This window comes from Choloepus didactylus, chromosome 3 (genome assembly GCF_015220235.1).
Source record: "Choloepus didactylus isolate mChoDid1 chromosome 3, mChoDid1.pri, whole genome shotgun sequence".
NCBI classification, from domain to species: Eukaryota; Metazoa; Chordata; class Mammalia; order Pilosa; family Megalonychidae; genus Choloepus; species Choloepus didactylus.
In genome coordinates, this window is record NC_051309.1 from 211,214,368 (window position 1) to 211,235,160 (window position 20,793).

General features: G+C 39.0%; 1 protein-coding gene and 1 long non-coding RNA gene across 7 annotated transcripts in view; one reads left to right on the forward strand and one right to left on the reverse strand.

The window, feature by feature from the left end:
• DLC1 (DLC1 Rho GTPase activating protein) overlaps positions 1-20,793 on the forward strand; it is a 438,081-nt gene that overhangs the window by 300,685 nt on the left and 116,603 nt on the right. The gene's annotated exons all lie outside the window — the stretch shown is intronic.
• LOC119530117 lies at positions 3,989-12,832 on the reverse strand. 2 transcript variants are annotated; one of them, XR_005216028.1, is made up of 3 exons: positions 12,783-12,832; positions 11,736-11,839; positions 3,989-4,590 (listed from the first exon to the last, which is right to left on the reverse strand). It is a non-coding gene; the product is annotated as an uncharacterized LOC119530117 (long non-coding RNA). The 2 variants fall into 2 exon arrangements; XR_005216029.1 differs by lacking the exon at positions 3,989-4,590 and adding an exon at positions 10,985-11,092.

The following is a 20,793-nucleotide window of genomic DNA, read 5'->3' on the forward strand; positions in this document are numbered from 1 at the left end:
TGGTGGCTTCTCTCTGCGAAGCTGTGGAATTCTCTTTGGCAATAATTAGGCATCACAGGGAGGAAAAAGAGATGGTGGGTTGCAGCTTTAAAATTTGCTATGGAGGTTTTCCTGGATAAGGACAATTTAAAAAACAAGTTACCAGGGAAGGAGATCAGCAGCTTGAACCAGAACCTAAGCTATGGGGGAGAGAAAAGGACGGGAGACCTGAAATCAGAATGAGATATCCGAGCTGAAGACTTCTGGATGAAGTACAATAGAAGATTCAAACTGTGGCCCACTGATGGAATTGCAAGGTTACATGTGTGGGGGTTTTCTGAAGGGACTTTGCCTCCCCTGGTGAGGCTGTTGGAGTTGGAGTGGAGGGAAAGACTATGAACCAAGGACCCGAGTCTTCGAGGAATAAAGAGGAGCAACAACAGATTGACTCCATATAGACAAGATAGCCTCAACTTCAAAAGCATTGAGAGAATAAGGATTTGGGAAACAGCAGCTCAGGGTCAGAGAATTTCTCTTCCCACACCTAACCCAAAGGGATATGGGAGGAAGAGAAGGCTGCAAGAGGAGAGATGTCATAAGAGGACATCCAGCTTTTCATGAAGACCAGGAGGTGCAGAAGCTGCTGTGAAAGTTGGGGATTTAAGAGTTTCTCAACAATTATGTGAAGATGCTAGTGGTACAGGGGAAAGGACCGGGAGGAAATTGAAAGACAGGAGATGGAAGTGAAGAAGTGCTGGGCAACATGATGTAAGAGGTGGTTCAAGTTCCTTCTGCCCTTCTGTAGCTTATGATAACACATGATACTACCAAACATTGCATAGCGTGTGTAATATAACAATGCCAAGTTTCCCTTAGTATCTAAGGATTATAGGGAACAGAGGCATGGTCTGAAGTGACTGCATAACTGCAGCTGAGCATGTACATGTTATTTGCTAAATTCACCAGTAATAATAGCCATTCAAAGTGAATACAGACCAGAAAGTGGCAGTGCTATTAGTTTTGAGCAGGTGCAGGTAATGCTATGTGGCTAGTTACTAAATTAATAAAATATCAAATAGTTCGGTTAGAAAGCTATTCTCACACCATTGTGAGCCTTCAGTCTATGATAATTAGCCTTGAAGGTAAAGCGGATCAATTCTTTGCATTTGTTTGATCTCATTTCTAATATATATTCAAAATCAGACACGTGCACTGTATTAAGGCAGTATAGCATAGTGGTTAGGAAAAGCAGTGGTGTGTGGCTTGGAGACAGACTAGGGAGGTTTGAAGTCTTGTTCTCCTCTTACAACGTGGGAAACTATGGACAGGTCACTGCTCAAAAGTCAAAGCTCTCTGTGCCTTAGTGTCTGCATCCATAAAATAGGGAGATTAACATCTTCCATATAAGGTTGTTGAGATTAAATGAATTACTATAAGCAAAGCAGTTAGAAAGCTGCCTGGCAAGCTGTAAGTGGCAACTGTTACTACAACTGCCTATAGTGTGCCAGTCTTTGAAAGGTATTATATCTTCTATAGTTGATCCTGCTTACTAAAGTAATGGCTCTCCTAGCTTTGAGATTGTAATTCTGACCCAGTAACAACTGTGCCAAATTGCATAAGCAGAGAGCAATGTCTGGCAGTGCCAGAAGTTTTCACTGTTAATGGAACAACTGGAACTGACTTTTACTTGGCACTCAATCAAATATGAATCTTTGCCATCATTTCAGTAATATTTTGTCTCTTGTCTCTGCATTTTCAGTAGTCATGCATTAAATATTTGTAAAAAGCAACTTATTTCTTTTATGGGGCAATAGGTAAACTCCTCACAGCATGGTTAAGGACACAGCCTATCTGGATGATATGCTTGTTAACAGAGGAGTCTGTTTCTGCCTGTATTTAGAAGAGACACTCAGTCTGGGTTTTGTTCATTACAGTTTTGCAATCAAGGGTCACTTCTCAGTGGAGCAATGTTCTGGCAACAAAACAGGAATGAACCGTGTTTAAGATCTAAGTGAGGGGATGCAATGGCCTTATGACACTGAATTATTCACTCAACAAATATTATAAACATGTCTCAGGTGCTGTGCTAGACCCTGGAACACAGCCTTTCTCCCTAGATTATCTCTAGATGTTTAAATAGGATCTCAGATAAATGTGATAAAGAAATGAGTGAGGTGGTGGTATGCAAGTGGGTGTTGGGAGATGGAATGTGCTCGTGTAAAAATAAGTTGTTTGACTTACTATACCTTTGTAGGTATTTTTATTATTAACACAGGTGGAAACTAGATTGATATGGATAGCTGTCTGTGCATTCTTTGGTCAATAAGATTTCTGTGTAATCTTTATTTTAAATGTTTTCTGAGCATTAATTTATTCTGTTTCAGCAGAGACATTCTCTGTCTGTCTCCCTTTCTCTCTCTCTCTCTCTCTCTCTCTCTCTCTCTCTCTCTCTCTCTCTCTCTCTTTCTCTCTCTTTCCAGAACGCTGCTGTATGACTGAATCTACCTAATAAAAGGAAGAACATGGAATATGTTGAAACATTAATAACTTCACTCTACACCAATGCTATTACCATCCTAATTCCTAAATTTTTCTTGGTCAAGTTAATCCACTCTAAATTGTCACCCTAAATTGAAAAAGGAAGTCTAGGATTTTTAAAAGGTAGGCTTTCAGGCTTGTGGAATCAGTTATTTTTTTTCTCCAAATGAAAGTATCCCATAAATGAAATCATGCCTTTAACATTGATTCCTTCCTTTTATTAGCCATCATTGCAAACAGTTCCTAAAAATCTCCTTAGTTCCAGAAAAAGTGTTACTATGCCCCTTAAGCCTACTCAGTTGACTTCTCTGATCATTATGTTTTCTCAGGATCATCACTCCTGTTCCAAGTTGTACCCCATTCATTAACCTATTTAAAGTGTTATTAAAAGTATTTTAAAATGCTTTACAACCATCTCAACAGTTTCTGATTGGGGGGGTAATCTCTTAATTCGCTTTCACTAAGAAAAAAAAAAGTCCCTGAAACAAAAATTTAGGTGCAAGTACTTTATTTAGGAGGAGGCTCCAGAAAGCACAGTGCAAGAATGAGGCGGTAAGCTCATGAAGAGAGGACAACTAATAAAGGGTTCATTAACGAGTGGTTTACTTCTGTAAGTGTGTGTTCTAGTTACCACTGCTGCACAACCAGCACAGATTTAGTGGTGTAAAGCAATCATTTATTATGCTTGTGGATTCTGGGGGTTAGGAATTTGGATGGGCACAGAGGGGATCTGTTCCACCATGTCTGGGGCCTCAGCTTAGAAAGTTTCAAAGGCTGAGATGATCCAAACACTAGGGACTGGAATCACGTGAGGTGTCTTCATTGTTACATCTGGTGGTTGATGCTGGCTTCCAGCTGGCCACCCCCACTGCGGCTCAACAGAGCTCCTACTAGTGGCCTTTCTATGTGGCCTGAGCTTCCTCACAGCATGGCAGCTTCAGGGTAATTGGACTCCTCATGGTGAGGCACAGGGCTCCCAAAACGAATGTCCCAGAGAACAACGTGGAAGTGTCATCACCTTTTCTGACCCAGTTTTAGAAGTTGTATGGCCACATTCTACTGGTTACAAGCAAGTGATGATCCTGCCATGACTCAAGGGGAAAATAAATAGACCTCTACTCTCAATCGAAGGAATGCCAAAGAATTTCCAGCCTTTTTTCTAAAACAACATTGCCTCACTGTCAGCACTCCTCTCCCTTCTTGACTGTGATCCTCAAGGGAGGGGTGGAAAGAAAGATGAATTAGGAGAAAATTGCAATATAATATCTTATATAGGTGGTAAGAGACAGGTATGCGTGAGGTATAAGACTACGGAGGAGGGTACTTAGTCAGGTTATAAGGTTCAGGGATGGTGGATTAGAGTCAGTCAGATGAAGAAAGGAGGGAAGGAGATTTCATTAGAAGGAATAACAGCAGTAGCTTGGAGTGTGCAGTCTGGTGTTACTGGAGTATGATGTGGGAGATAGAGAGAGGCAGGTGACGGTGGAGAGGGAGGCTGTGAACAGTCTCAAGTATCATACAAGGAAGCATGGACATTATTTTTAGACAATGGGGAGTCATTGAGAACCCTTATAAGAGTCCAGGGGAAAAGTTATGAGGGTCTGAGTAAAGTACAGCTAAGCTAAACCAAGCGGGATGGAATTGAGTGATATTTAGAAAGTAAAATAATTAGCACCTGATGACTTGTGGATGTGTGGAGTGTAAAGAGGGAAAAGTTTAGGTTTACCACCAGGTTGTCTCTTGGATCCTTGAAGGAGTGGTGGTTCCAGTGAGATGAGGGAGTTCAGAAGAGAAACAGTCTAGGAAGGAAATGGTGAATATAGAGTATGTGTCCAGGTACACGTGTCCAGCAGGCAGATACAGGTATGCGTTTCCCGACAGGAGAAGGCAGGGCAGGAGACACCAATTTGAGAGTCATCAGCAAACAGAGAAAAGGATGAGATAACCCAAAAAGAACATGTAGAAAGACAAGAACAAGCAGGTTTTTGTCTCCAAGAATGCAGATGATGCTAGTAATTTGAAGTACTCCGCACTTGATGATCTCAATTTTCTTGATGATGAAGACGAAGTTATCTGTTGAGAGAAGGTAGAGCCCAAACATTGAGAATTTTTAAAACAATCAACAAAGAGAAACATTCAAATACAGATAGCAGCTCATACAAAAGTAAAGGAAAAGTTTGTTCTATTAGTAATTAGCAAGTCTTTGTAATTGTTCTTGATGTTAGCATATTCTCTACTTGTACTCTGAAATTCTAACTCTGGTCCCATTCACTAAATAGGTAAAAAACATTGCTAAAAATATGTCAGGGTCATACTCTCTGTAATCTCAGTCCCATCACAGATGATTCTGATTCCTTCTGATTCATACACCTATTAAATCATCAAGTAAAAAGATCATTTGCCAACTCCAAATTTAAGTCTTCAAAGATGGAAACTCTGTATAGAACAGGTAGAGAGTTTTTTTCCCTTTTTCCTTGATGTTCAGTATTCATTATTCCAAAGTATCCTAACAGTCTATATTTGTATGTCAGTGACAAGAGTTTCCAACAGATGATAGATACAGTACCAAGTTCTTTCTGAAAAACTTCATTACTTTACTTGGACTTAAACCACAAGGAATTCAGTGTATTGATACGTCAGGGTAGATGTCTTTCCAAGAGGAGTTGGAAGGGGAACAGAATGTATTTGAGTACCAAGAAGGCTGATAAAGTAAATAACCTTTCCCATGAGCACATGCCTTTCTTGCTCAACAGATACCAATAGTGTAATTACTGTCTCATAGGGGTGCACAAGTTGTTGTTTTTTTTAACCTGAAAAAGGAAATCTTCCTAGTTAAAAGAGTTGGGCACCACTCTAATGCATGAATAATTCTCACAGTTCCCTTTATTGCCTTCTAGTGCCTTCCCCAACAAAGCTCCCATCACAGCTCCTAAAGCAAGCCAAAAGGACAGTTCTGAGTTTTACCCTTCTTAACGAAGCATGGTAAATGACCAAAAGGCAAGCTGCTAAAAGAGAAAATGAAAGGAACCCAAGACCTAGATGTTCCACACTGACTAATTGGCCCCTGAAAGATAGTGAGTGATCTGCTAATGCCTCTTGCTTCCTAACAGCTCAGCAGGGTCTGCGTGGAAGAAGATCTGGTCACGTGGGGGGTCAATGCAGAAATGAGATTCTCAACCTTTGTCCCTATTGAAAGAACTGAAAGCTTTCCTCACACTGTTACTTTGCCAGTTAGAGGACTTAAAGGAGGGAAGGAAAGAGAAAACTGCTTTTCTTAGGTCTTCTCTGTTTACCAAAATATCTGCTCCCTTTCCAAAATATTAATTTTCTTGAAATCTTCCTTCTGTGGTCTACAGTTGAACCTAATCTAGACTATCGAAAATGTATGAAAAGTTATAAGCTCAAAAACCAGAAACTGAGGGAAAATAAACCAGAGGAAAAAGAAAATGGTACCACAAATTAGGTTAAAATTTTTAGCAGAGAAAACTTGTATACAGATGTGATGTTGCTTGCCACTCACTGCTTCTCACTAAAGGTGTTTACACTACATATTTACATAACAGCACCATCCTAAGTGGCCTTCTCCTAACTCTTAATTGAAGGCACTTTTCACCTCTTTGGATGGTTTCTAAGCATCTGCTTTTACTTCAAATGAAGAGAAGATCAAAGTGGGCATAAATCCACAATTTGACCTTCCAAAGCCCCCTTATGAAGTGAAATATTTATCAGCCAGATAAATACTGGATGTAGAAAACCTCAGCTGCTTTTCTCCTTTTCTCCGCAGGGTCTCTCTCTCCTCCTAGAGCTATTCGCATTTTCTCTCAATCCCTTCTTTGGCCTTCTTTGCCTTCCCCTTCTCAAGTTCCTGAATCTGATTAGAAGAGAGAACCTAATACTATCCAAAAACTATTTCTAATTTAATACTTTATATCCTGAGCCATACTCACTTACTGACTGTGTGAAATAAATGACTTAGAATCAGTGCTGCTAACACGTCACCAAGAAAAGCTTCAGATTTATACATGTAGGAGTTTTCCTCATTCAGAGCAAAGATATTTTCGAGTTAAAAATTATATTTCCATTTGAATAGGAATTAGCCATTAGTAACTTGGTTGTCCAAAGATTGCTAGAAATATGGCCAAGTGACTCTTGTATCCTTTTCCTCCAGCAAAGTTAACTTCTCAAGGAAGACTAGATGAAGTCGACATGACACTGATGAAGGGCATTTTTATGTTCCTTTAAACTATCCCAGCCCTTTCTTCTTTCTTCACCTTTGAATCTGGGCTGAATCCCTTACTTTTTCAAAAGCTTCTGTGGCTTAGAGAACACCATCAAGGGGGAAAAGCAAGCCCAGTCTGGTAAACTGCATAGAGATATGTAGAGACATCTGCGTAAGGTGAAATTTCCATAGTAAGCCAAAGATTATTCCTTTGGAAGTTTCCATAAAGAGCTAAGAAAAAGCATTTCCCTACTCTTGTTCCCATGTGTCTACTGTGCATTTGAAGATTAAGATTATTTATGCTTAGAAAGCACTGCAGCCACTTAGATACCTCTCCAGAGGGCAGAGAGATGAGGGGATGCACTTATGTTTATCACTGGCACCAGAACAAGCATCACAGAAATGCAAGTTCCTTGGCTTACCTCCCAGGCTCTGGTTTCTCTCCCGACTGACTTCAAGCCACTTTGTAAATTGTTTTTGTTTTCTTGAGGAGTGCATTACTCTCTGGGTTACAATTCTGCAGGAGTCAAACTATTTTAACACTCTTCTTCTGGAAAACTTCCCATTTCTAATACTAAAGACTCTGTTCCCCTCATTGGATTCTCCTTGGAAGCAGGAGAACATGGCACAGATTTGAGATTATGTATCAGGATTGTTTCCTTCTTGAGGTCTGGGCCATGTAAGAGGGTGCGTACGTGTGCGTATGAGCTGGTTATTTGTTTAGTTGGTTGCCTGGAGCATGGTCTGATCTTGGCCAGGATCCTGGATTCAGCCCCTGAACATTTCACATTAAGGAATCTTGCTCCACAGCCAAAGATCCCCAACCCATACCCTTGACAGACCAACCCTTGGCAATTGTGTGCTTGTGCTCTGGAGGACAGGATGGGATGAAAAGGTGAAGACCCTACCTGTTCTTAACTTTCTGCCTCCCCTACCACCCAACCTCAACACTCTGCTTCAGTTACTGTGCCCTTTTCACTATTCCATACATCCACACATCTACTCCCATCTTTGTGCCTTTGCCTGGGCACCATTCCCAACTCGAATATCCACCCCAGTCTTCTCTGACAATTGAAATGCTATATGAGGTGCAGTTACGTCCTTACTAAGGGAAGCATCCCCAGCCATTTGCACATAATTACTTTTGTAGCTGCTTCTTTACATTGGGCACTAGCTACAACAGGTCGCTAGTTGTTCTTTGTAGATGAGAAATAAAAAACCTAGGTATACACGTTCAAAATCCTCTACCCAATCTACCTTTTTACATGAAACAGGAAGCAGTGTGAGAAACAAGCACTATTCCTAAAAAGGAATAAACGCTCACCCGATTGTGGAGAAGAAAAGAATTTATTTACTGTCTTGCAAGAACGGGCGCCCAACCAAAATGTGGGGGTTGGCGCCCAGAACAATAGACCCAGCAGTATTTATTCTCTACCTATAACTGCAAGTCCCTCCCCTGTTTCTCCATTGGCTGGATACTTTAGAGGTTACATTCTATTCGACAAGCCTAACTAGCCCGCGCAAATTTGAACCATGCAGCCCGCCCAAATTGGAAACATTTGAAATATGTTTCCTGCGCAAATTTGCAAGGTTAGGAACCATTGGAACAAATCTCCACCCCTGATTATAACGTTATGCCCAGGCCTCTTTAGAGCCAGTCTGGGCTAGTTTGGTAACAGATTATGAGGCTATTTTGGGAACTTCTATTCTGAGTCTCCACCTTGCAAGGATAGTAGATAGTGGGCAGATAAGCAGGGGAACTGACTGTGGATAGTGGGAGGATAAGCGGGGGGAGGGGGGGGGAGACGACACTTATTATGGATTACAGTTTGTCTTTTTAACCTTCTGCCAATTCCTTAACTGCCCCACCCTGCAAGGCACACCTGTCCTAGGTGAAAGCTAAACAACCTCATTCTCACAGCAGGAAAACCAAACCGAGTGGCTCTGTATTCAGAGCCTGACTTCCAAATCACACCACACTGCCTGGTTTTTGTTTTCCAACTAGACCGTGCGCTCTGCAGGCAGGGTCCGGTCTCCACTTCCTTATTCAGCCACCTCTCCACCCTGCAGAGTGCCAGGCACTCCATAGGCTCCTCAAGTGCTTGTTCATCTTCTGAGTATTCTAAGGGAAGCTCACCCTCCTCCTGGAGGCACACTTCAGAGAGTGTGTACATCACTTGAAAGGAATGATTTTTATAAGCTTCCAGGAAATTAGGCCAATCCTGGTGGCCAAACGTGTAACCCAGGGCCATAATTGCCCAACATCTGCCCAAGCACTCCCAGTCAGGGGGAGGACTTGGAGCTGAACCCAGCTGCCCTCAGCCATCCAAGCCCTGAGGGGAGCTGGTCCACCCTGAGGAAGGGGGACCGTTCTCTGATTAGTGAAACGTACTTATTAAAACACACACCTACGGGGCAGGGTCTCCCCACCTTTTTTCTAATGGACACAAAGTTTCCAGGTAGGTCAGCCCAGGCTTCTGTGTAACAAATGGAAAGGAAAGATGAGAATTATTCAGTAAAACTGAAGATTTTAGTTTCATATTTTTCAGAGTGCATATATATTTATTTTTAAGATTTCTTCTAAAAAGATAAAATATATTCATCCCTTAATATAAATACATGTGTTGTTACACACATTTATAAATTTATAAACACACATACATATGTATGTGTGTGTATATATATATCTATATATAGATATATATAAATATATATATCTATATATATCTTGATTTGGGGTAAAAATGAAGATAAATTTTTACCTACATGTTTAAGGGCATACGTTTAACCATTAATTATTAACTTATTCCAGAGGATGTCAGAATTTTGCTTTTACCTGTCATTTATGTATTCTTTCAACAAATTTATTAGGACTGTACTATTTAAAGATGATCAATTTTTTTTTCAGTTTACTTTTTTTTAAATTTTATTTTGAAATAAATTCAAAGTTATAGGAACAGTTGCAAAAACAATACTAACCCCATGCAAAGAATTCCATCATACCCTGACCCCCCTCCCCCGATAGCTCAATCCACCAAACTTAACATGCTGTCACATCGCTATTTCTTTCCCTCCCTATCATCCATCATCTATTGCTCTGTCTTAAAGATGATCAATTTTAACCTAGGAAAAGATATGAGATTTTGCCTGCTCTGTTCTGAAGATAGTGCAGATATTTCTCCAGTGTGATCAAAAAGGCGAACAAAATAGGAGGAAGCCTGGGCAACAGAAAGCTGGTTCCTCTCCTTGCAGCTTTGTCCTCTTTACTTAAAAGAGCAAGCAAAGCAACCAAAGGGATGTAACTGTTCTTCTGTATGAGAAAAATTTTTCATAATCATCAAAGGCTAGAGTTGGAAGGGGCCTTAGAGACATAGAAGCTATCAATATCTTTATTTCACAGAGAGAAAACCAAAATCTGAAGAGGTTCAATGACTGGTACTTCACTTCTTATTTTAGAAAAGCCAAATTATTTTCAGAACCAACCATGTTCCCTCTTTCCCCCGACTCCTAGAGGCCAGGAACATTTAGCTATAGCTTCATGTTTCCAGAACTGAACAGTTCACATGGGAAAATAGCAAATCCTTCCAGATAGGCATGATCTCAAAATGTTAATCCCATATTTATTTCAATGAATTCCTAATAAAAGTTATAATCATAGACCTGTCTACCATTTATTCTAAACAACCCTAATTTATCTTTTGGATCTATCTCCAATGCAAGTACAGTAATGTTTACCTGTATCAGAATTGTAACAACAATATCATGAGGCTTTAATACTTTTCTAGAAGAATCCAAGAATCTACAGTGTTAATACACCCAAATGCATTACTGTTTTCTTTTGTTCACCGTAGACATGATTGTAGGTGATTTTTCTATGGATATAAGTAAAAGAACTGCATGGCAAGCTTGGCAGACTAATTCATGGTTTAGCTATTTTAAGTTTCAATTCTGTTTTTAGTATCAATCTACAAAGAGCCACAGACAGAATCTTGTAATCGTATCACCTATTAATTAAGGTGCAGTGACACTGTTCACTGACCTCAGACAATTGACTTGAACTAAGATTGTTAAACAGAATTGAACAAATAAATATAAACCCTGAAATTTAAATAAAATCAAGAATCTAAAAAATATTGGAAGAGTAAATGAGACTTACAGACATAATACCCAAAGAAAGATTTAAATGTTTCTTGATCTTGCAATATTTTACATGTCAAAAAACTGCAAAAGAGTCTTCCTTCAGCATCCTTTGAATCCTTATGTTTTACGTCTTTAAATGCTTTACATTCCAGAGAATATACTTTAGATTTTCCATAAGTAAATTATTCAGAATTTCAGAAATGGGCTCCATGATACCTTAAGAAAATGGGTAAATTTTAATTATAGTTTTTTTTTTAATTTCTCATTGTCTTCTACTACCTCTCCCTGCTTCCTACTATTAATATTTTGTATAATGAGTACCAAAAGTTCTAACCTTCAAAATATCCTTCTAAAAACAGATGCCAGCTATTTACAGTCCTGTGTCCTCCATTTTGCTTTAATGGATGTTGTTAAAGCTATTGGAAATAGTAAGGTATCCAAGACTTGCTGTGTAAAATTAACTCAATACCATGGCCTGGTGGGCCACAAGAGAGTGTTTTCTAGGAGAAGATTTAATTCTCTTCCACTTTAAAAAAAAAAAAAACTCTAGTTATCCTATGGATTAAGCCTATGGATTCATTTTTATTCAATTTTAATTTAGGCAGTTATTTGCTTTAATGTCTCATAAGTTTTCCAATGTACAAGAAAACTGACACAAAAATTAGCCCCAGAATAGCTATTTTTATATGTAGATTCAGATATTACACATTGAAGAAACATAGTTCTGAGAGGGAGAAAAAGATAACAGAGTTAGGAATTTTTGAATCTACAAATTTCCTTTTGTCTTTAAACCTGGAGGGGAGTGCAGTGCTTTCTCTGCACATTTTCCTTGTATATTCCAAATGAAAAAAGGACTCACCTTTTAGTTGTTATTATCTCACTTCATGAACATGAAGTTCACTGTTGTCCTTGGCCCATTGAGTGGCGCTCCATACTTAAAAACACATCAGGTACTGCCTTCATCTGTAAGATTGAAGTAAATGACAAAGTATACCTTTAACTGTCTCCCTCCCAGCTTTCCAATACTAATTGGATATACAGTTAGTAAAACATGCAAGCAAACCCAAATATGCTTTCATTATTAAATAACTGGATAATGCTCAATAGCAATAAAATTAAATAACTGGATAATGCTCAATAGCAGTAAAATTTTTATAACAAAAGATAACAGCTATCATAAATTATTTGGCTGTTAATAAAACGTATTGCACACCACTATACAACTTATTTATGCCATCCAAATGGTTGGGGTTTCCTGTTGGGGAAACAACTAGTTGATAAGATGCAGCAGGTGTTAAAAGTACACACGTTACTTGTTTTAACAATGGTCCTTTTACTTGCAGTAAATTTGCTAAACTTTACCTTTTTAAATTAATGTATCACGGTCATCAGTGCTCAGTTTCCGACCATTGTCTGGTGGAAACACAGGGGACGGGCTCACTGGCCTCTATCTGGTTGATCTGCAGGGCTTTGTGGTTGCCCTGCCCTTTTGCCTCCTCCCACCACTATTCAGGTGGGATTTTAAAATCTGCACTGGTTGTAATAACAGTTCTTGGTAATTCCTGCCCAGTTTTAAAATAAAAAACTGCACAAAGTGGGGGAAAGTGACTTGGAGTGCTTCCAGGCAGCCATCCCCCGAAACCGGAGCAGGAAGGCGTTGCCCGTAGACCACTGGAAGTTTGGAGGGGCGGCTCAGACAGCTTCCTCTGCCCTCCGCACTGGCCATCCAGGGCCATGTTGCCTCACTGACTCCTGAGCACGTGACCTCTTCCCAGAACTTAGATTTCAGTCTCTGTCTTATGGATCCAGACCAACTTTCAGAACCTGCAAAATGTGCACAGGTTGCATTTTATAGGACAAAGAGCCTGGGCTTTGGAGTAAATGAAAGTTAGATTCAGATTCTTACCTGATAGTAGCCTGGGCAAGGTACTTACTTGTCTGACTCTCACTTTTGTTGTTCCAAAACAGGCAGTGATATCTGTTGGGTAGATTAGTGATGGGGTTACATGAGAGGGCTCCTGCAAAGCATTGATTGCAGTGGCTGAAAATAGCCAACAGTCAGAAAATGCCCCTACCATCTCTTCCCTTTGCTAAAAGCAGACTTAGAACCAGAATCGTCAGACAAGGCAGTGAGGGCTGCAGGCCCCAGAGTTCACACTTGACTATCCACACCTTTCCTAAGAGTCTCAGAATATTTTTTGGTTTGGCTTTTCTTTTAAATAGCATTTTTTTTACAAATCTGTTGTTTGGGTTTTGTTTTTCAACACAAATTTCTTTCTTTGCCAGGATCTCATCTATGCCAAAACAATCCCTGCAAAATTCAACTTTTCAGCCTCCGGATGCCTTATCTAATTCAGTACAGCTTTAACATTTAATCCATAAAATGCTCCAGTGTTCATCTGCACAAACATAACTTACATGCACCAACATTTTATTTAAGTGGAACCAGGACAGTTCTTTAAATGAACCAAGCAAAGGTTTTCTATCACTTTATAGATGTTCCCTTGGCTAGATGCCCTTGCTCGGAGATGGTAGTGCTAAAAAATAGTTCTCTTCATCTTTAATATTTTTTTCAGATTTCCATTTATACAGAAGTTTCTTGAAGGCTAAGTGTATTGTCTTAAATTAACTACAAAACCAAAATACAAGTACTAATTAAGATGGATTTCAGGATGCTAATCAGAATTAGACTGCTATGCTTTTGTAAACAGGAAATAAGCTTAAAATAGACCCATCCTAAATTGCCCAGCTACTTGCTAAATGTTTTATTGGAAGTTGCATTTGTCTTCAACTAATAGATGAGGGACCAGGACTAGTTTAGAGTTAATTACATGCTGCTGTAGTTGGATAAATAAATTGTATGAAAAATAACCACAGCATGAGCCAAGGTTTTACATTGACTTGTGCAAATCCATTATTGTTTAAAAAAAGGAAAAAGAAAAAACGAAAACACTTACTTGTTTTAACTTGTGAGTAGTTGAGACTTTTGAGGTGTTCAGTGTTATTATGGTTAGTCTCAGAGAAAGACAACAAACCAATCCTCCTGCAACCAGATCCTCAACTCAAGTCTCTCTTGCTCTTAGGAATTATGCCATATGAAGGTTGTATTTATTTAATATCAGACACTTGAATGAAAATGAACAATTTAGGTGTATTCAGGTATCAAAACATTATACTGATAAAATATGCAGATGACAGGCCAAATTGTTCCACTTGCAATCATATGTTCAAATATTATATTGAAACTGAAGATGAAGTACACTCTGATCGTAAGATTATAGAACCTTCATTTGAAATTCCCGTGGAGAAGATTCTTATCCTATGCAAATTCCCCTCTATGGAATACACACTGATAAGAATAAAATACTAAAAATAATACTTAGTCTTTAAAATATCTTATTTTGTAAGACAAATTTTTAACCGATAGGAGAAAAGAAAACATACTAAAAATGTATTGAAATTTCCTTTGAGATAAAAATGAGTATCGTTCATGAAAATGAGGCTGCCATCAGCTTGGAATGGCAAAGAAAGAAGGATGATTACATGTTTATGTTTTGTCTGTGGTTGAGCATGGCTGAGTGTGAAGGGAGGAACTCCAAGCTGTCCCTGCACGTCATCCCCCGTGCTGGCTTTGACATTCATTGGTCCAAGACTGTCCCCCACTCTTTAGGCCTGGCTGTTCTCTTTTATAATAGTGTTTTGCCACTCATCCCATATTGTGTCTGCAGCAGAATGAGGTCACCTTCTAATTTCAGAAAGCAGCTGCCCCCACGTTGACCAAAGAACGAAAAATCCAAGTCAAAGGGTCATGTGACATAGTTAATAGACACAGAGGGCCAAATTGCATATACCAGGTGGTTGGGGTGCTTGGGTTCTTTCTGTTTTCTGGAGACACCAACAGATGGACACAGAAGCCCTAAAAAATCCACCATGATTCCTTTTATAAAGAAAATAAACCAAGCACATCCACATATAAGAAATCATGGTTCAAAGTTCATACTTTTTTGGAGAACTTTCAAGGTAAAGATTAAAAAATGCCACCCAATGATACTGTGAGCCACTGATTGTATACGTTGGATGGATTGTATGGTGTGTGGATATATCGCAATAAAATTGCATTAAGATGCCATTCACAAACAATTAGAAGACAGGACATTTTAAAACTAGTCACAGTGATGTGTTCAATTAAAGGAGGTTGTATGTCCTTGGACAAATCACATCTCAGCTTCCTTATGCGTTAAATGACAGGCTTGGGCATGGAAACCACTGCAGTATCTCCCAGCTCTAACAATCGTTGACTTTGAAGCACACAAGATTATAAAGAATCATGGACTGATAAAAGTGAAAGAAATGCCCACTCTTTGCTTTATCTTGATCTTCTAAATTTTCTACAGGGAACATGTATTCCTTTTGTAAATAAGGAAGCAATACTGATTTGTACCTTTTTTTTTTTAATTTAAAAGATACAGGGATAGAAACTCTAGAGATTGCCTCACTTAACAAATAAGGACTCCTAAGAGTAAGAAGTTTAAAGTAATTTGCCCAAATGAATACAATCATCAATGCTGAATCTAGGATCTTGACCTAACTCTTTTGATTCCAAGGCTAGTGCTCTTCGGTGACACATGTGAAACACTAAACATAAAATAACAATGATCTCCATCAGTTGACAAGAATAAAAAACCCTCACTTGATTTTTTTTTCTTCCTATCAGGATTTAAAAGGCATTAAGGCCTAGCAATAAAACCAAGAATTTAAAGAACTTGAAGGATAGGCACTTATTTGTATAGTACACAAGTCCTGCAGTAGACCAGCCTCACCTTTTCCTGCCCTGAGCCTGAAGGTTGGGATTCTGGAGATACTTTCCTGGCTTCAGTTAGCCACGTGTATTTGTGGCACACGTGCAACACGTGCTTCTCCCCACAAGCCAAAGGGCAAATGCCTAAAACCCTTGGGCGTGTTGTTTCATGGCGAAGTAATCCTGAAAATCCCCGTGGCCACAGGTCTATCTCTGGAATGAGGCCACCGTCGCATAGGCTGCATTTCGGCAGCCTGTCTTTCTTCAGCCTTCCAAGTATGAAAACCTCAAAGAGAAGTGACATTGGCTCTTGTAGATCATTTGCAACCTAATCTTGCTTTGCCATTTACTTTTTAACTTTAACGGTATTATGAGACAAACAATGACTTTTGAGTAACAATTTTTTTAAAAAAAAGCAATAGATGCATCCCCCATTCCCCACACTGTCGTCACCCCACAAGTTAGGGTGCTCACTCCCTAGATGCCCCTTAAGATGGAGAAAAGGATTAAATGAGAGGAAGGGGTAGCAACAAACAAGATTTAACAAGTGTCTGTGAATACTGAAACTTTATATAAATATGCATGTATTTTTAGATGCTGGAGTGCTGGAATGGCTAGAAGGAGGTAAATGACATGGAACTGTAACTTGTAACATCCTTTGAAATTTGCTGTATAGCTACTCTTTGAATTGTGCTTTGAAGGTCTTCACCTTTCTGTATATACCGTATATAATGGGGACTGAGACTGTAGAACTGTAACCCATAACAGTTTTTGAAATTACCTATATGACTGCTTGTCGAGCTGTGCATCGAAAGTTAACACCTTTCTTTATGTATGATATATTTTATAACAATGGAAATAGATGAAGTTGTAGAACTGTGACCCATGACATTCTTTGAAATTTGCTCTCTACTGTTCAACTACTCGTTGAATCATACTTTGAAAGTTATCACTATTATGTATACATGTTGAAGTTCATAATTAAAAAAAAGCAATAGACTAGTAAAAGTACATTGCTCTGTGAGTCTGATTAGGTGTTCTTGCCTCTTGGCTACAGTCTTTCCTGCTTGTTCTGTGTTCACACTAGCAGGGACTGAACACAGTTTTTTATGAAGATATCTGATAATCATTATTTACTGGCCGTGAGTGCAAGAAATGGTTTTATTGGCTAGTATTAGCAAAACATCAAAGTGCTTTCTTAGAAAGCAGTGCCGTGTCCCGCCTGTTTGGTGTGCATGAAATCAGTGAACCTAATAAAGTAGAGAAGGCTCATTAGGAAGAGCAACAAAGTTCCCAGCGTCCTTTATGAACGGGCAGCCACCCCGGATAAGATCAAAGCCTCTGGCAGTGGTGTCCATACATCTGTTTTCTTTTTATCCAACGTGTTATTTGGTTAGTTGTTTGACGACATCAAAGCTTGGGCCATTAGGTTCTTTGGTCCGTATGGTACTAAATGCATTTTACTAATCCATCTGGTCTAAGATGTAAATGTTTCTGATAACTGCAGGTCACACCAATTTGAGTGAAATGAACGAGTTTCGGAATTTAGTATGTGCTTTTAGGAGCCACATTGTCTTCATCAGTCTGGGGAAATATCATATAAAACTTAGAATCCAGGAAAAAAGAAGTCTTTCTCTTGTCATAGTCGTGTTGAAATATAATTCACATACCATGCAACTCACCCATTTAAAGGGTGCAATTCAGTGTTTTTTTGTATATTCACAGACTTGTACAATTTTAGAATATTTCCATAATCTCCCAAAGAAACTCTCTCTCCCCATTCTCCTCCCTTACCCCTGCCAACCACTAATCTACTCTCTATTTCTATAGATTTACCTATTCTGGACATTTCATCTAAGTGGAGTCATACAATTTGTGGTCTTTTATGTCTGGCTTTTTTTTCTTTGTACAATGTTTTCAAGGTTCATCCATGTTGTACTATGTGTCAGCGCTTCGTATCTTTCTGTTGCCAAATGATATTATTCCATTGTATGGATGCACCACGCTGCATTTATCCAGTCATCAGTTTATGGACATTTGGGTTGTTTCCACTTTTTGTTTATTAAGAATCATGCTGCTGTGAACATCGAGGTACAATTTTTGCATGGACCTATGTTTTCCTTTCTCTTGGGTTTTACTGAGGAGTAGAATGGCTGGGTCATATGGTAACTCTATGTTTAACCTTTTGACTATCCTTCACGGAGGTTGTACCATTTAATATTCCCACCAGCGGAGGGTAAGGATTACAATTTCTCCATATCCTCACCAACACTTGTTATTGTCTGTATTTTTGAGTACAGCCATGCTAGTGGGTATGAAGTGGTATCTCATTGTGGGTTTGATTTGTATTTCCCTAAAGGCATGAATGTTTATGTGTGTGTTCGCCATTTCTGCATCTTGTTGGAGAAATATCTATTCGGATTCTTTGCCCATTTTTTAATTGGGTTATTTGCATTGTAAAGTCCTTTAAATATTCTAGATGCTAATCCTTTATCAGATGTGTGTTTTGCACAACCTCTTTTTAATGTTATTTAGATACTCCCTGGTAATTTGTGTATTTCCTGTTTTTGTGAACAGGAAATGCCTTAAAAAGGAATCATGAGTGGTAATAGAGGAAATAAAGCACATTTCAGAACCCTCTCCTTGCCCAAATATACAAATTCAAAAGAAAAAAAAAAAGCAAAAAACTCTAATAATATTATAATAAGAACTTTGTATAATGTTACCATGGCCACTTCAGTTTTGTTCCAACAAAAATTATTCACATTCATATATGGATTTACAGTTTACCATGTACTCTGACATGCATAAGTTCTTGTTATCTTCCTAACTGCTCTATATAATATTACAATTATCTTATTTCACTAATGAAATCAGGGAGAGGAGGGAGTACACTCAATAAAGTAACTTGTCATCTTTAAGATTAAGTTTGACCCAAACACCCGCTATATAAATGCCAAAATATTCAGGCCAAAGTGCATTCAATGAAAAACAAAAGCTATAAAACCAGTTGACGTGCAAAATGTTTTTTAAACAATGTATCTATTTGTATGCAATACCAAAATGTGAAATGAAAAGTAAAACAATGGCCTCTGTAGCAATAAACTAGCCATAGTTATAACTATATGAGTGCAGACATCCAAAAAACTTTATCTTTTGTCATGTCTTAATGACTCACAGGTCTTTTCCCTCGAGAGGGTGTGTTGACACTGTAGACCTCAGAACAGCTGTAGAGCCTGCATCTTGAGTCTTTATCTAATAGCAATGGATATATTTGAGAGAATAGGACATGCTCCTTCAGCCCCTGACTTACTGTGTGATATTGGGCAAACCACAAACCTCTGCCGGCCTCTACTTCATCATCTGTGAAACCTGCTAAGATGCCTGTTCCCTGCCTCTCGGGCCTACAGGTTCTTGCTATCTGATCTCTATGGTGATCTGGATTAGGGCTTAAATAAAATGAGGGTTCAAAGGGGACATGCGACTGCCAGGAATCTGAATAGAAATAGCCAGAATAATGCAGTTCTTGCTGGGTAATCTCTAAGTGAGACTACATGGGGGTGTAGGGTGCCTTGTTAGTAATATCATTACAAAAGGAAGCAGGAATTCAGATTAAACTCAGTAATTCATGTCCCCCCCACCATAGTCCATAAAGAGTAACAATGAACCATTTCTCATGTGTGCTTCATATTTTGCCTCAGTTTTTCATGGAGATTAATCACCACATGGTATTAGTTCAGGGTGGTTCCAGTCTAGCCTGTACTCCAGGGCTCTCCTGTGATTCGAGCCACTTGAAGGAAGCTAGCTCAGAGCCCATCAGGTCTACACCTAGGACAGTCTACCAAAGTAGTCTAGCGTTTTCCCCCAGATCAAAGGCCCAGAACCTTATTAAGGCCCCCAAAACTACTCAGGGTCAGAGTGACACAAAACTGTATAAAGTCACAGTGAACTGGAGTAGACTTTGATCTCTATCTAGAGAAAAAATGTTTTCCAAATAAAATTAAAGTCACGTGGCCTGAAAATTGAGAACATTCAATATACAGACCACCCTGGAAAACCCAGGACCTACGGTTACCATATCCTTATGACTTTCAGGAGATGAAATTAGCATCTCCCCCAGAGGACAGCTCAACGGCCTAGAGAAAGAAGTTCAGACTTCCAGAATGTAAATTCTGAGCCTGACCATGCAAGCTGGCCATGTGGTGGCCTGTGGGAAAGGGTCACTGTTCTCTAAGTCAATTTGAGTCCATCTATCAGAATCTATCAATACTAAGTGAGGTGATAGGGCAGATCTCTATGTATTATAAAGTGCTATACAAATGTTAGCATTATTCATTATCATATACACATCATTGATCACTAGATCTCTACCTAAAATAGTACACAGATGAAAATAAAAGCACATGTGAAAGTGCCTCCAATTTCCTAAAGAAAACACAAAATATAAATGCAAAATGATAGTATCCAAAACTGTCACATTTAAATTGTTGAGTCAATTTTTGGAAAAAAAAATCTTACAACTGTGGAAAAATGGAAAATCTCTACAGTTTTTTGCCAGAATGGACTCTTGGACATAGACACACACATCCTCTTCCACCTGCTATACTTTTCAGTTGAATTGTTAGCTCCCTTCTACCCAGTGGTGAGGTCAGAAAGTTTTGCAGGGGGAGAGAGTGAATGAAATATTTGCCCTGCCCGGTTGTAGGTGTGGGCCCTTTGGTTTGCATTCCTTCCTGAACCCTGACAAATCTCTTGACTTACCCTGTCTGGGAAGTCTTCAGATGTAAATGTGATGATTACCTTGGTTGGAGTGCCTGGAGAACGAAGACTTCTGAAAGCATGCTGCAGCTACTTCAGCTATCCAAGGGAAACTAGCCCTCAGTCAAGAGCCACTTTTAAAAAATACGTATTTTTTTTAAAAGGCAGAACTTCCACCTGTACATAAGAATATCAGCTTTCTATTTAAAATTGCACTGAGGTAGAGAGGGAACAGACATTTCCGCCCTATACATAGACTTTAATCAGTTGAGATTAAGTGGTTGGGCTCTCCAAGAATTCTTAAGACTGGCCTTTCATTTCCTGCTCTACATAGGAAAACTCATTGAAAACCTAGCAAAGA